The sequence below is a fragment of the Cherax quadricarinatus genome, chromosome 1, assembly GCF_038502225.1.
Source record: "Cherax quadricarinatus isolate ZL_2023a chromosome 1, ASM3850222v1, whole genome shotgun sequence".
NCBI classification, from domain to species: domain Eukaryota; kingdom Metazoa; phylum Arthropoda; class Malacostraca; order Decapoda; family Parastacidae; genus Cherax; species Cherax quadricarinatus.
The window spans coordinates 74,614,502-74,626,684 of NC_091292.1; positions in this window are offsets into that span (position 1 = coordinate 74,614,502).

Sequence of the window (12,183 nt, forward strand, 5' to 3'; positions counted from 1 at the left end):
TGGTGCGTTGAGGTATGTGTGGAGTCAAAAAACATTATCTATGGAGGCAAAGAAGGGAATGTATGAAAGTATAGTAGTACCAACACTCTTATATGGATGTGAAGCTTGGGTGGTAAATGCAGCAGCGAGGAGACGGTTGGAGGCAGTGGAGATGTCCTGTCTAAGGGCAATGTGTGGTGTAAATATTATGCAGAAAATTCGGAGTGTGGAAATTAGGAGAAGGTGTGGAGTTAATAAAAGCATTAGTCAGAGGGCAGAAGAGGGGTTGTTGAGGTGGTTTGGTCATTTAGAGAGAATGGATCAAAGTAGAATGGCATGGAAAGCATATAAATCTATAGGGGAAGGAAAGAGGGGTAGGGGTCGTCCTCGAAAGGGTTGGAAAGAGGGGGTAAAGGAGGTTTTGTGGGCGAGGGGCTTGGACTTCCAGCAAGCGTGTTAGATAGGAGTGAATGGAGACGAATGATACTTGGGACCTGACAATCTGTTGGAGTGTGAGCAGGGTAATATTTAGTGAAGGGATTCAGGGAAACCGGTTATTTTCATATAGTCGGACTTGAGTCCTGGAAATGGGAAGTACAATGCCTGCACTTTAAAGGAGGGGTTTGGGATGAACATCAAAATGGTATACAATACCGACAGGTTGTTAGGTAAGACACATATGCAACAATTAGACAACTTTATTCCGAAACGTTTCGCCTACACAGTAGGCTTCTTCAGTCGAATACAGAAAGTAGGCAGGAACAGTAGAGATGTGAAGACGATGTAATCAGTCCATCACCCTTGTAGTCGTAGAATTTGAGGCTGTCAGTCCCTCGGCCTGGAGAAGTTCAGTTCCATAGTCAGGAACTATCTGAAGATCAAGCGACAGTGCGGAGACTTAAATACTGTCGGAAGGAGAGGTGCAGAGTAGTAGTAGTAGTAGTAGTAGTGAGAATGTGACCACTGAGAGATCATGTCCCTCTCAGATCCAACCCTTCTCACTTGAAAAGCTTGTCCAAGGTGTTTTCTGTACCAAGATGCCACGTGTTGCAGTGTCTGACAAGATGAACATCAAAATGGTATACAATACCGACAGGTTGTTAGGTAAGACACATATGCAACAATTAGACAACTTTATTCCGAAACGTTTCGCCTACACAGTAGGCTTCTTCAGTCGAATACAGAAAATAGGCAGGAACAGTATACAATACCTGTCGGTATTGTATACCATTTTGATGTTCATCTTGTCAGACACTGCAACACGTGGCATCTTGGTACAGAAAACACCTTGGACAAGCTTTTCAAGTGAGAAGGGTTGGATCTGAGAGGGACATGATCTCTCAGTGGTCACATTCTCACTACTACTACTACTACTACTACTCTGCACCTCTCCTTCCGACAGTATTTAAGTCTCCGCACTGTCGCTTGATCTTCAGATAGTTCCTGACTATGGAACTGAACTTCTCCAGGCCGAGGGACTGACAACCTCAAATTCTACGACTACAAGGGTGATGGACTGATTACATCGTCTTCACATCTCTACTGTTCCTGCCTATTTTCTGTATTCGACTGAAGAAGCCTACTGTGTAGGCGAAACGTTTCGGAATAAAGTTGTCTAATTGTTGCATATGTGTCTTACCTAACAACCTGTCGGTATTGTATACCATTTTGATGTTGAACATTAAAATGGTATAAAATACCGACAGGTTGTTAGGTAAGACATATATGCAACAGTTAGGTATCTTTATAAAGATACCTAACTGTTGCACATTTTGATGTTCATCTTGTCAGACACTGCAACACATGGCATCTTGGTACAGAAAACACCTTGGACAAGCTTTTCAAGTGAGAAGGGTTGGATCTGAGAGGGACATGATCTCTCAGTGGTCACATTCTCACTACCACTACTCTGCACCTCTCCTTCCGACAGTATTTAAGTCTCCGCACTGTCGCTTGATCTTCAGATAGTTCCTGACTATGGAACTGAACTTCTCCAGGCCGAGGGACTGACAACCTCAAATTCTACGACTACAAGGGTGATGGACTGATTACATCGTCTTCACATCTCTACTGTTCCTGCCTATTTTCTGTATTCGACTGAAGAAGCCTACTGTGTAGGCGAAACGTTTCGGAATAAAGTTGTCTAATTGTTGCATATGCGTCTTACCTAACAACAGGGGTTTGGGATATTGGCAGTTTGAAGGGATATGTTGTGTATCTTTATACGTATATGCTTCTAAACTGTTGTATTCTGAGCACCTCTGCAAAAGCAGTGATAATGTGTGAGTGTGGTGAAAGTGTTGAATGATGATGAAAGTATTTTCTTTTTGGGGATTTTCTTTCGTTTTTGGGTCACCCTGCCTCGGTGGGAGACGACCGACTTGTTGAAAAAAAAAAAATCCATGGGGAAGTGGAATAAGAATCTTTCCTCTGTAAGCCATGCGTGTTGTAAAAGTCAAAATGTCGGGAGCAATGGGCCAATAACCCCTTCTCCCATACAGCTCACTAAAAATAAAAAGAATTATTATTATTATTATTATTATTATTATTATTATTATTATTATTATTATTATATTATTATTATTATTATTATTATTATTATTATTATTATTATTATTATTATATTCCTGGGGAAACATGAAACATGGAAACATGGAGTTCTGTAGTGCCTGGAAAATGTGAGATAATCATGTTTGATCCATGGGGAGTGTAGCTTCAATTCCTAGGATCAGCAGCATCAAGGATTATCACCATAATTAGCTGTGTATTGGTTACACATCCCAAGAACTGCCAGATATCAATACTCTCTTTATAGCGGCATCATGTACAACCATAATGTTATATTTATTTAAACAAATGTTCATTATTATTATAATCAAAAAGAAGTGCTAAACCACAAGGGTCATACAGCAACAAATGTTCAATTACACATCTAGCAACTCTCTCAGTATTAAATATAAACTTCTACAAAACAGGATATTTTGAAGCTTGGTGATGGAAACTATTCGGTGTGACATATGAATACTTTTAATTTATAGATTCTGGTAAAGTCTTAATACCAAAATTTTGATCAAGGTTTAAACCTTGATTACAATCTTTAAGTACAAGTTTCAGTAATAACAGAATTTTATTACAAAAGTGTTTGGGTTTTGTGGCATGTGATGAGTATGTTACATTTTATTCTGCATATGTAACACTCCCATATAGGCTGTCTCCTGACCAGCAAATCAGATGGTAAGGATTTATCAATGAATAGGGTACCCATCATTAAATCAGTACCTTGGTTCATTGGCCAATAACAGACAGACTTGTCTGGGCTGCTGGTATAGCACGGTGCACTCTCTCTGGCTTCTGCTTTTGTGTCACCGTGTTGTACACTAATTATTCCACCACTGTACATACTTGTACATACTTGTAAATACAAGATTGTTAATATTTGGTGAGGGGAAATACAAGTCATATGCTATTGTTGAGTTTCGCTTGGTCCACTTGAATCCCATTACGACCAGGTATGCAGGACGTACTATACCTGTGTCTGTTCCTTGATGTTGGTGAGGGGCTCTTGATTTAGGGAATTGGATCTATGCTCCAGTTCCCCAAATTAAGCCTGAATGCCTTCCACATACCCCCCCAGGCGCTGTATAATCCTCCGGGTTTAGCGCTTCCCCCTTGATTGTAATAATAATAATATACCTGTGTCTGTAATAGGTTATGTTACTGATAAAAGTACAGCTTTCCACAAAGGGATACAATTGTCTTCTGGATGTTTGAACTTCCAGTTGTCATGCGTGTGCTCCTGGAGATCAACGTGAATAAAGTACATAACAGTTATGAGGAAATTCAGAGAAATCAGTTAACCTGACTTTAAGTCCAGGAGATGGGAAGTATGGTGCCTGCACCCTAGATAGGGGTGGGGAACTGCAGTTCAGCAGTTCATTTAAAATGTGTTGTCTGTGTACTTTTGACAAGACAGCTATTGAATGAGAGTAAACAAATTTCCTTTTATCAATCACCCTACCTTTGTGGGAGACAGTAAGCGAGATGAAAAAAAGAACAATCCTTAAGGAAGTATTGAGCAAAAAGACAAACGGCCATCAGACAGTAACAGCAGGATAACTTTCTGACATACCAGAGGAAGGCAGGACAGGAGGGCTTACAGCTGACTCACTCACATGAATATGCAAATTATACCGACTCTTCTCACAGCAATTTACATATGAACAGGTTAAAGGGAATAGGGAAGGGAGGATAAAGAGCAGAGGGAAAGCTGTCTAGTAAAAAGAATCCAATATATTGAATTCATAGGTAAGCACTAAACCTTCAAAGTCATTTAGTGCCTTGGGAAATGGGAGGTAAACTTGTTTGAGAAAGAGGAAAGAGAAGACACATATAATTCCTTGGCTCAAACTCCCTCCCCCCCCCCCCCGACCTGCATCAGAGATAGAGGGATGATGGAGACCAGTATAGCTGGTCTCCGTCATCCCTCTGACACTGACGTAACAGTACTGTAATTGCAGAACTGTCATACACTGAGCTCTATTATAACACTTATTTATATGAAGACCTAAACTGTAAGGTTTATGAGACAACTTTAAGTAATTATGTTAAAAACATACGTTAAACCCAAATGGGTCATACAGTTGCTGATCTTTGAATGTTGTGATCAAGACAGGGTTCTGAAAGAACATACTCCCACAGCCTTCATCAATCAAGAATTGTTACCTACTCTCACCTACCACTGTTATTCTCTGTAGTATTCAAAAACAGGTAAAAAAAAAAAAAACTTATTAGCTCATGAGGGTATCAGTAGTTTTATTATTTTAATATTACAGTGGACCCCCGGCATACGATATTAATCCATTCCTGAAAGCTCATCATATGCCAAAATTATCGGAAGGCGAATTAATTTTCCCCATAAGAAATAATGGAAATCAAATTAATCCGTGCAAGACACCCAAAAGTATGAAAAAAAAAGTTTTACCACATGAAATATTAAGTTTAATGCACACAAACTGAAGAAGACATGCACAGTTAGTAGTACTCTACTAACAATAGAATACATGACACTTACCTTTAATGAAGATCTGGTGATGATTGATGGGATGGGAGGAGGGGAGAGTGTCGAAGTTGTTAATGTTTAGAAGTTGAATCCCCTTCCATTAGGACTTGAGGTAGCAAGTCCTTTTCTGGGGTTACTTCCCTTCTTCTTTTAATGCCACTAGGACCAGCTTGAGAGTCACTGGACCTCTGCCGCACAACAAATCAGTCCATAGAGATCTGTACCTCCCGTTCCTTTAAGATTTGTCTAAAATGGGCCACAACATTGTCATTGTAATAATCACCAGCATAGCTTGCAATAGCTGTGTTAGGGTGATTTTCATCCATAAAGGTTTGCACACATTTCCTTAATTTTTGAAGTAGGCACAATGGATTCCACAACTGGCTTAGGCTTCTCAGGGTTAGCCCCAAACCCTTCAAAATCTTTCTTAATTTCCATACTAATTCTCACCCTTTTTACCACAGGGTTGGCACTAGAAGCTTTCTTGGGGCCCATGGCGATTTATTTTGCAGAAACAAGCACCAAAAACACTGTGATAATATGGAATGTACCGAATGTATGCTTAGATGCGAGCACTGTGGCTGGCTTGTAAACACTGGCACGCATGGGGCAGTTTAGGCCACACATGGACGCGTCCCAGACGAATTGCGTGTGGCGGGTTTTTTAACGAGTGGCGAGGCAAAATTTTTGCATTAAAATGTATTGTATACCGGATTTAACGTATACCGATGCCATCGTATGCTGGGGGTCCACTGTAATTGTTATTTATTTCCAGCTGGCACTGGACAAGCACCTAAAGTCAGTTCCTGATCAGCCGGGCTGTGGCTCGTACGTTGGTTTGCGTGCAGCCAGCAGCAACAGCCTGGTTGATCAGGCTCTGATCCACCAGGAGGCCTGGTCACAGACCGGGCCGTGGGGGCGTTGACCCCCGAAACTCTCTCCAGGTAAACTCCAGGTATTATTATTACAATCAAGGGGGAAGCGCTAAACCCGGAGGATTATACAGCGCCTGGGGGGGGATGTGGAAGGCATTCAGGCTTAATTTGGGGAACTGGAGCACAGATCCAATTCCCTAAATCAAGAGCCCCTCACCAACATCAAGGAACCTTCCTTGAGGGGAAACTCCAGGTAAAAAGCACTAAACCTGTATGGCTCATTTACTGTTGCTTAACTGAAGGGTGCTGTTGTTGGGGAAAAGAGATGTGGTGTGTGATCTGATATAAGAAAGCAGAATTCAAATTTGGTTGAATAAGTCAGTTTCAATCAAGTCAAATTTTTATTACCTCAACAGCCATCTCCCACCAAGGCAAGGCAACTCAAAAAAAGAAAATACATGCACCTTAATTCATGCAATTATTGTCTTTCAGAAGTGTAAAAACATCAAAATTCAGATTACCTCCAAATGCAACATCTCCAACTCACTTTCAGTGTGGGCACTGCCCTTCCCATCTCCAAGACTTATGTCTTGCTAACTAGTTTCCCCGAATCCCTTCATAAAAGTTACTTTGCTCACATTACAACAGAATGTCTATTAAAACCCACTCATTTCCATTCAGTTCTAATATTCTCACAAGCCTACAGGATGCTCAGGTTCCTAAAACTTGAAGTGACTTTTATCCCCCTCCCTCCAGCCATTCCTGGAATGACCCTAAACTCCTCCTACCTCCCATCTTAGATTTACACATGCTCTTTATCAATCTATCCCTTTCCATGCCCAAACCATCTCAATCCTTCATCAGCTCTCTGAATTAAACCCTTGGTCACCCCAGATCACCAAATTTCTGTTTCAAATTCTCTGTATGATATTCACAGGTGCGTGTATGCACCTGGAGAAGAGAGGAATGCAGAGGAGAGAGAGAGATTTTGGGAGATGTTAAGTGAATGTATAGGAGCCTTTGAACCAAGTGAGAGAGTAATTGTGGTAGGGGACTTGAATGCTAAAGTAGGAGAAACTTTTAGAGAGGGTGTGGTAGGTAAGTTTGGGGTGCCAGGTGTAAATGATAATGGGAGCCCTTTGATTGAACTTTGTATAGAAAGGGGTTTAGTTATAGGTAATACATATTTTAAGAAAAAGAGGATAAATAAGTATACACGATATGATGTAGGGCGAAATGACAGTAGTTTGTTGGATTATGTATTGGTAGATAAAAGACTGTTGAGTAGACTTCAGGATGTACATGTTTATAGAGGGGCCACAGATATATCAGATCACTTTCTAGTTGTAGCTACACTGAGAGTAAAAGGTAGATGGGATACAAGGAGAATAGAAGCATCAGGGAAGAGAGAGGTGAAGGTTTATAAACTAAAAGAGGAGGCAGTTAGGGTAAGATATAAACAGCTATTGGAGGATAGATGGGCTAATGAGAGCATAGGCAATGGGGTCGAAGAGGTATGGGGTAGGTTTAAAAATGTAGTGTTAGAGTGTTCAGCAGAAGTTTGTGGTTACAGGAAAGTGGGTGCAGGAGGGAAGAGGAGCGATTGGTGGAATGATGATGTAAAGAGAGTAGTAAGGGAGAAAAAGTTAGCATATGAGAAGTTTTTACAAAGTAGAAGTGATGCAAGGAGGGAAGAGTATATGGAGAAAAAGAGAGAAGTTAAGAGAGTGGTGAAGCAATGTAAAAAGAGAGCAAATGAGAGAGTGGGTGAGATGTTATCAACAAATTTTGTTGAAAATAAGAAAAAGTTTTGGAGTGAGATTAACAAGTTAAGAAAGCCTAGAGAACAAATGGATTTGTCAGTTAAAAATAGGAGAGGAGAGTTATTAAATGGAGAGTTAGAGGTATTGGGAAGATGGAAGGAATATTTTGAGGAATTGTTAAATGTTGATGAAGATAGGGAAGCTGTGATTTCGTGTATAGGGCAAGGAGGAATAACATCTTGTAGGAGTGAGGAAGAGCCAGTTGTGAGTGTGGGGGAAGTTCGTGAGGCAGTAGGTAAAATGAAAGGGGGTAAGGCAGCCGGGATTGATGGGATAAAGATAGAAATGTTAAAAGCAGGTGGGGATATAGTTTTGGAGTGGTTGGTGCAATTATTTAATAAATGTATGGAAGAGGGTAAGGTACCTAGGGATTGGCAGAGAGCATGCATAGTTCCTTTGTATAAAGGCAAAGGGGATAAAAGAGAGTGCAAAAATTATAGGGGGATAAGTCTGTTGAGTGTACCTGGTAAAGTGTATGGTAGAGTTATAATTGAAAGAATTAAGAGTAAGACGGAGAATAGGATAGCAGATGAACAAGGAGGCTTTAGGAAAGGTAGGGGGTGTGTGGACCAGGTGTTTACAGTGAAACATATAAGTGAACAGTATTTAGATAAGGCTAAAGAGGTCTTTGTGGCATTTATGGATTTGGAAAAGGCGTATGACAGGGTGGATAGGGGGGCAATGTGGCAGATGTTGCAAGTGTATGGTGTAGGAGGTAGGTTACTGAAAGCAGTGAAGAGTTTTTACGAGGATAGTGAGGCTCAAGTTAGAGTATGTAGGAAAGAGGGAAATTTTTTCCCAGTAAAAGTAGGCCTTAGACAAGGATGTGTGATGTCACCGTGGTTGTTTAATATATTTATAGATGGGGTTGTAAGAGAAGTAAATGCGAGGGTCTTGGCAAGAGGCGTGGAGTTAAAAGATAAAGAATCACACACAAAGTGGGAGTTGTCACAGCTGCTCTTTGCTGATGACACTGTGCTCTTGGGAGATTCTGAAGAGAAGTTGCAGAGATTGGTGGATGAATTTGGTAGGGTGTGCAAAAGAAGAAAATTAAAGGTGAATACAGGAAAGAGTAAGGTTATGAGGATAACAAAAAGATTAGGTGATGAAAGATTGAATATCAGATTGGAGGGAGAGAGTATGGAGGAGGTGAACGTATTCAGATATTTGGGAGTGGACGTGTCAGCGGATGGGTCTATGAAAGATGAGGTGAATCATAGAATTGATGAGGGAAAAAGAGTGAGTGGTGCACTTAGGAGTCTGTGGAGACAAAGAACTTTGTCCTTGGAGGCAAAGAGGGGAATGTATGAGAGTATAGTTTTACCAACGCTCTTATATGGGTGTGAAGCGTGGGTGATGAATGTTGCAGCGAGGAGAAGGCTGGAGGCAGTGGAGATGTCATGTCTGAGGGCAATGTGTGGTGTGAATATAATGCAGAGAATTCGTAGTTTGGAAGTTAGGAGGAGGTGCGGGATTACCAAAACTGTTGTCCAGAGGGCTGAGGAAGGGTTGTTGAGGTGGTTCGGACATGTAGAGAGAATGGAGCGAAACAGAATGACTTCAAGAGTGTATCAGTCTGTAGTGGAAGGAAGGCGGGGTAGGGGTCGGCCTAGGAAGGGTTGGAGGGAGGGGGTAAAGGAGGTTTTGTGTGCGATGGGCTTGGACTTCCAGCAGGCATGCGTGAGCGTGTTTGATAGGAGTGAATGGAGACAAATGGTTTTTAATACTTGACGTGCTGTTGGAGTGTGAGCAAAGTAACATTTATGAAGGGATTCAGGGAAACCGGCAGGCCGGACTTGAGTCCTGGAGATGGGAAGTACAGTGCCTGCACTCTGAAGGAGGGGTGTTAATGTTGCAGTTTAAAAACTGTAGTGTAAAGCACCCTTCTGGCAAGACAGTGATGGAGTGAATGATGGTGAAAGTTTTTCTTTTTCGGGCCACCCTGCCTTGGTGGGAATCGGCCGGTGTGATAATAAAAAAAATAAAAAAAAAAAATATTCACACCACACATTGCTCTTATACATGACACATGACATTTCCACTGCCACTAGGCTCCTTCTCACTAGAGCATTCAAAACCTATGCCTCACACCCATGTAAGTTTTGGTACCACTACTCTGGCACTAAATCCCTGCAAGTCACTCAGAGCTGAATGAAAACTAGGTACTGGAGGGATATTAAGTGTGAAAGGAGAAAGTACAGTAATAGTTGGTTTAATAGGTTGGTTCCAGTTAGGAAATCACAGTCTGTAGTAATAGTAGTGCCTTCAGAGATAGGCAGCTAGTGTGCTATGGCACTGAAGGTGTCAAAACTGAAAATAAGATTTGTTTCACTTTCAGCACAACCCCAGAGTCCTCAGAGAGGTACTCAAGAGAGAAGAGAAGACACAATACATTGTCAGGGCTTACCAGAATAAGAAGGGTCAACTGGGGTTATCTGTTTTTGTTATTTTTTATTAACACATCAGCCATTTCCCACCAAGGCAGGGTGGCCCAAAAAAGAAAAACTGTCATCATCATTCACTCCATCACTGTCTTGCCAGAGGCATGCTTACACTAGTTATACAACTGCAACATTAACACCCCTCCTTCAGAGTGCCGGCTCTGTACTTCCCATCTCCAGGAATCGAGTCTGGCTTGCCGGTTTCCCTGAATCCCTTCATAAATGTTACCTTGCTTACACTCCAACAGCATGTCAAGTCCTGAAAAACATTTGTCTCAATTCTCTGCTGTCTAACATGCTCACACACACTTGATGGAAGTCCAAGCCCCTAACACACAAAACCTCCTTTACCCCCCCTCCCTCCAACCTTTCCTAGGCCAACCCCTACCCTGACTTCCCTCCACTACAGATTTATACACTCTTAAAGTCATTCTACTTCATTCCATTCTCTCTACATGTCCAAACCATTGCAATAACCCCTCCTCAGCCCTCTGGATAATAACCCCCTAATAGGGTCATACAGCATTGGAGGGCAGGGAGTGATGCAGTATCATAGTACAAGCAAGGGTGGAGAGGACAACAAGGGTAGAGTTAAGAAGGGCAATAAATAAATCGGTTGCTGTCAAAAAGTCAAAGAGGGAGTCTGTGTCAAAGGTGGGGATCATCAGCAACAAGGGAAGATAAAGTAAAGGCATTAGAATGGTGATGATGTCAGAGGAAATTCTGCATGCTCATTGATAGAATATGGGAAATTGAAGTTGGGGCCATCAGCAACAAGGGAAGATTAAGTAAAGGCATTAGAATGGTGATGATGTCAGAGGAAATTCTGCATGCTCATTGATAGAATATGGGAAATTGAAGTTGGAACCAGACAATTCTCACAAAGTGAAACATAGTGCCGCTCCATGAGATACCCATGAGTGAGACGGGGGTGCCCAATGCGAAGATGGGAGTGTTGTCTCCCAACCTCAGCATCAATGACAAGAAGAAGGCCAGAAACCTAAACTTGGTTTGGCAGAACGTACTAATTTGTTATGAGGCATATCGGACCAATGTTGTTGCCAATGGTTGTGAAGGTGGTTAGAGATTACAGCAAACTAGTCTGAGAATGGAGGTCATGTACTGCAGACTGCACAGCAGACTCTGCCTGCTCATTGCCCTGATCATAAACATAACCAGGGACCCAACAGAAAACAATTTCTTTATTTTTGCGAGTAATGCTGCACAACCAAAGCTGTATACGAAGAACTAGGGAATGCATTGAATCAAAATTTTTAATAGCTTGCAAAGCACTAAAGAAATTTGAGATGATTACAGATGTTGAGGTAGGCAATGAGAATTGCTTACAATTCACCTGTAAAAATGCTAGCCGAGTCTAATAAATGACCTCGCACTACACTGTCCAGAAACACTGCTGCAAACCCGACACCATCGAAAGATTTAGAACCATCAGCGTACACTGCATCGGCATGAAAATGAGACTGGAAGTGATTAAGAAAAAGAGAACGAGAAGCAACTGTAAGTACAGTGGACCCTCGAGTTTCGTAAGCCTCAGGTTTCATAAATTTTGCCTTTTCCAAAGTTTTTTCGTCAAAATATAGCCTCGCAATTCATAATTTTCTTCGGCATTCATCGCTCGTTCGGAACACGTACAAGTGGCCTCCCAGGGTCCACTGCACACAAAGGTGCCCCACACGCCATTCCCAGTCAGTGTGGCATTGTTTACTGGCAAGTGACCATCACCCCACGCGTTCATATGATACATTTTGTAATATTCAATTCTTTTTTGTGCTTGCAACTTCTAAATAAGCCAGTATGGGCCCAAAGAAAGCTTCTAGTGACAGCCCTATGGTAAAGAAGAACGTGAGAAACACAGTAGAATTCAAGGAAGAAATCATTGCAAAATATGAAAGTGGCATGTGTGTGTGGCCCATCTTGCCAGGATGTATGGGAAGCCCCATACAGCCATCACTTCCATTGTGGTGAAGAAAAAGGAAATCAAGGAA